The sequence below is a fragment of the Echinops telfairi genome, unplaced genomic scaffold (assembly GCF_000313985.2).
Source record: "Echinops telfairi isolate 266 unplaced genomic scaffold, ASM31398v2 ScPeMD7_25;HRSCAF=90, whole genome shotgun sequence".
In the NCBI taxonomy this organism is placed as follows: domain Eukaryota; kingdom Metazoa; phylum Chordata; class Mammalia; order Afrosoricida; family Tenrecidae; genus Echinops; species Echinops telfairi.
The window spans coordinates 12,711,353-12,716,601 of NW_022103922.1; the positions used below are offsets into that span (position 1 = coordinate 12,711,353).

A 5,249-nucleotide genomic window follows, 5' to 3' on the forward strand; every position below is an offset into this window, starting at 1 on the left:
GATTTTTTATTTTTGATATATTTATTTCATTATTGCATTTTTGTTTAACTAAAAACTCGGGTTTAAAAGAAAAAAAGAATTCTTGCATGATGACCTGTTACAGCATCTTTAAATGTACCTTTTATGGCATAGCAATTCATTGTTATACAGAAACTTCTATTCTTATACTTGTATTATTGTTTCTCCTTTTCAAGCCCTTGAAGCAATTGCTCTTTTTTTTTTTTTCATGTCTGTAACAAAATTTATCCCTGAGCCTCAGCAGAGAGGAACAGGGCCCATGAGTTACAGTGTCTCTGTGGCAGCCTTTTGGGCCAGTGCCGGGAAGCAATTGCTCTTATTTCCTACTTTTTCTTTTCTTTTCTGTTTTTTCCCTCAAAAGGAAGGTTCCCTCTTGATGGCGCAGAGGGAGATGCTGGAGACGCTTCCACAGTGAGGTGTCATCTTCCGTCTGCTTGGGTTGAGCAGCAGAGATGGAAATTGTAAGCAGTGATGATCGGTTTCCTCTTTGGGGAGTTTGTCCATGGCTCCCGTTTTACCAGAATGAGATCATCACTTTCCCTAGCTACACACACATCTCCACTGATCTTATGCAACCTATATGTGTGACAAGTGAAAAACAGAAGTAACAGTAAAATTTCATCCCCAAAGTTAGCCAAGTATTGAGTTAAGAAAATGCATAACAAAAATGGAAGATATCAGACATATGCTATGCCAAACAACAGAAATAAATGATTATTTCTGACATTACTTCCCAGACATTAGTTGGTATTTATTTCTTTGGGGATGGTCTGTCTATAAAGGGAGGAAGGTTGGATAGAGAAGAGAAGAAATTAAGATGAGTATCAAGCCATTATTATGGAAAAAATAATTAAAAAATGATTTAAATTATTTGGAAATGAATAACATGATATTTTATACTAATGTGTAGATATCTGGATTTATATGAAACTCCAGTTAACATATTGGAATAAAAATCTTAATTTGTCTTATATGCTGCATACCAAAAGATCTTAATGTGGATTACGGGTAAGTATATATTTAGTTTGCAAAAATGCACATGCAACTAATATGACCTTGAAAAATGAATTCAAAGACAACATCATTGGTGCCAATAAAATAAATATGCACAAAGGCAACATTACTGATGTCAATATAAAAAGAGTTGAATATGTATTTCTTTCCTAGAGGAAAAATCCTTTTTCAGCTTAGACCTTAAATAAAAAGAGCAGAACACTCCTCTTGAGTGTATAACAAGAAGAGTACTGGGTGGATGAAAAAAATGATCAGAGTGCAGAGTGATTAGTTTATAGATGGCAGCTGGAGTGCTCACCAAACAGAGAGTAAATCAAACAATAAGAAAGCAGCTTGGGGAGTGTTCTAAGAATCTTCAGCACACACTCAGGAGACTAAACCTAGTGGGTATTCTTCAACCCTTTGATTCAACTACAGCAGTAAAGGGTCAATCTGCAGCATAAAAACATCATTGCAGAAGAGTCTTCTTGGGGATCAGTAGAACCTCAATAGTACCAAAGCAAGCAAAAACTAAGTGAACAGGAACAATTACTGCACTTTTCTGTAAACAAGTGGTATTTTTAGTTCTTTACTGAGTAAGAATTGAAAGTGTATTGTGGAAAAACATACATACCCTTTAATATAAACCTCACCCTTTAATATAAACCTCACTGATTTGCTCAGCAATGATTTTTTTTTTTTCCTTTTGCAAGCCAGGTCATGTGAGATGTATTTTGGAAGAAGTCACATACACACACAAAAAGGCATTAGATTTCACCTTCCAATGAGCTTTATGTTTTTCTAGGAAATGACACTAATAACACTAAATAAGAAAATAAGCAAGTGACACTAAAGAATAAAGAAAGGATTTACAGATTGTGATTGGAATATGACTGAGAAGGTGAAAGCCACCTGAGAAATTTTAAGTTGAGAAGCAAATGTGATTTAAAAAATAAAAGAAAACAATGAAACCAAAAAAAATCTATATAAAGGTATATGAGGAGAGCATTTCAGGTTAAAAGGAAGGTTTCATAACAATTCACTAAGTATCATATATATATTTGCGTATAAGCTGATGCAAATATCAGCTGAGAAGCCTAATTTTACCAAAAAAACTTCATTAAAAAATGTGCTGAAAAACTGGCTTATACATGAGTATATATGGTAAGTAAATGTTTGATATGTGTCAAGAAAAGTAAGTAAGTATATTGATTATAGTTGAAAAATAATGAGAGAGGACTGGGATTTAATATTGTTGAAGAAGCTGACAAAATATTCATTACATAAATCTCTGTAGGCCAGTTTAAGTAAATTAGAGTATAATCTTAAAGACCTATCCTGAGTGGATTTTATTGGGAATATGATATAATCTGATAATTCATTTGAAAATATTATCCTGGCTGCTCTATAAAGATAGAGTGAGATAAAGTAAAGCATAAAATAAAAGAGACCAGATGGGAAATTGAAAAATAATCTTATTTTAAAATTGACATTCTTGGCAAGGGAGTTGCCTCTTGGCAAAATAGCAATAGGAACCCAATTTTAACAATACCAACCAGGCATGAAAAGAAAGGCAAGAGAAACTGGGGACGATTGGGGGAAAAGTGGCCTAGTTGTGGCACAGTGAATTGGTCAGTGTGGGGCTACTCGCTATGGCCTTCATGGTTCCCATATAAAGATTGGGTAGACTATGAAAATACGGCAAATAGGCACAGCTTGGGCAGTTTGGTGCTAATGCAGAGACTCCGTGTGCACCTCTTGTGTTTGGAGCTGTTTGCCAACTTGACTGGACTATGATTTCAATGGTTTTGTACTTCGTTGCTTATGTGATTTAGCAGCTGTAGACTAATGCAACTATTCCAGATTTTCTGATGTGCCTCCATTACAGTCACATCTTGGATTTAATTGCCCATTGTGTTGTTTAGGAAATATTAGAGAGATCTGTATCTTGAATAACTGCCTTAATTCACTACCCTTGCTCCAATCACTGCCTTTTGTCTACTTGCACCTCCTTACTAAAGAAAAGGGAATTTTATTGAGGGTTTGGACTGTTTCCAGAAGATATGAAAACTCCCAGTTCTCTTTTTCTGGATCCTGCATGTGGCTCATAATCCTCTGACCTGTAAGGCTTAGAACTTGAGCCAGCAGCCTGTCATCTGACCTGATTCAACAGTTTCTGCATTTTGAGAGTCAACAGAAGGTTCACAGACTTGTGTTTGGGTGTGTCACCCCCTGTAACCATGTGGGTCAGGAGAGGCCTCCAAGCTAATTCCAGATCTACTCATTTGAGACTGACCAGCCTCCACAACTGTATGAGCCATTTTCATAATCACTCGAGAGTTCTGTGAGTCTTTGAAATTAACTATGTAACCCAAGGAGGCATGGGATATTACTGATGGGAGGTAAAGTAGTTGTTACAGATGATGGAGTAGTTCAGCAGTTTGGAAAAGTTGGACATTTGGAAAATCTTTAATCACCTCTTCTTAGAAAACTGTTTTGTGCTGACCCTTCTAAAAGTGTTCATGATTTAAAAAAAAAAATCCAGGAAGACTTCTTTTACCATAGGATCCCCATTTATGCTTTCATAGTACTGTAATTTTTAAAAACCATTTTATTGGGTGCTCTTATAACAATCCATATATCCATGATGTCATGCACATTTGTACATATTTTGCCATCATCCTTTTCAAAATATTTTCTTTCTACTTGAGCTCTTGGTATCAGCTCCTCATTTTTTTCCTCCCTCCCCCACACTCCCCATTCATGAACCCTTGATAAATTATTATTATTTTCATATCTCACAGTGTCCACTGCCTCTCTTTACCCATGTTGCTGCTGTGATATAATTTAATTGCTGCATTTATTCAGGATTATTCTGTACTTCCCTACTAGATTTAGCACAACTTGTATAAGTCATTTCTGATTTCTGAAGTTCAATATTTTCCCACCGTCAAACAGAAACAATACACAAATAACCTGCCAGGACTTTTATGAATAATGAGTGAAAAGTTGTGATATTGTAAGTATTCAGGCAATAATTTTACTCATTTTTATCTTTATGGTTTTATACTTAGTTCTAGGCCTGATTCGATTTTGTTGTGATTTTTTGAAGTTTTTAAATTAATCTATTAAGAAACTCTAAAGTACACCATTCAAGGTTCAGAAGAATGGAATTATCAACAGTGTTTAAGACATAAACAAAGACCGAGTCAAAAACCCTTGTATTTTAGTATTTTCCATAGATGCTGATTTGCAGCATATTTTTTCTGTGAATTTCATAACCAGCTGTATGTTAAAAATAATCATTCAATCAAGTATAATAACATTGTCAGGCTGGATAATCAAAATATTACCGATCTCAAAAATTTACATATTGAAAAAAACCATATAGTAACTATAAAATATGACTGAGGAAGGATAGAGGAGCCTTAACCAGACAGAATCAAAGGGTTTTCTTGTTGTTGTTCCTATTACCATAATAATATCGTGAATGCACTTAAAAATCTTTGCTATTCCCAGACATAAAGCTAAGGCTTTAAAATCAGAGAAGTAAATGGATTCCTGGATGGTAGGATGATCTGTTATGGGTAATTTTGGAATCAAGTTCAAAGAATATGTTATAAAACCAGCCGAGGGACCTTGGAAGTGCCATAATGAAGATTTACCATCAAAATATAGGAACTTCAAAAATAAAATATTGAAAACATTGCACAGATTTTAAAGTTTCTCACAGAAAATATAGCTTTTTAACTCAGATAAAATATATCTTTTTTAAAAATTATTTTATTTGGGGTTCGTACAATTCTTATCACAATCCATACATCCATCCATTGTGTCAAGCACATATGTACATTTAGTGTCCTCATCATTCTCAAAAAATTTGCCTTCTACTTTAGCCTTTCATATCAGTTGCTCATTTTCCCCCTCCCCCCCTCCCTCATGAACCCTTCATAATTCATAAATTATTATGGTTTTGTCATAAGTTACACTTTAAAACGTCTCCCTCCGCCCTCTTCTCTGCTGTTCATCCCCCAAGGAGGAGGCAATACTTAGATTCTTGTAATCGGTTTCCCCCTTTCTACTCCACATTCCCTTCACCCTCCAGGCATTGCCTTTCTCATCACTGGTCCTGAAGGAGTCATCTATCCTGGATTCCCTGTGTTTCCAGTTCCTATCTGTGCCAGTGTACATCCTCTGGTCTAGCTGGATTTGTAAGGTAGAATTGGGATCATGATAGT

General features: G+C 35.3%; 1 pseudogene; it reads right to left on the minus strand.

Moving 5' to 3' along the window:
- Positions 1-224: 224 nt before the first annotated feature.
- Positions 225-346, minus strand: LOC115869429 (annotated as a pseudogene).
- Positions 347-5,249: the final 4,903 nt, after the last annotated feature.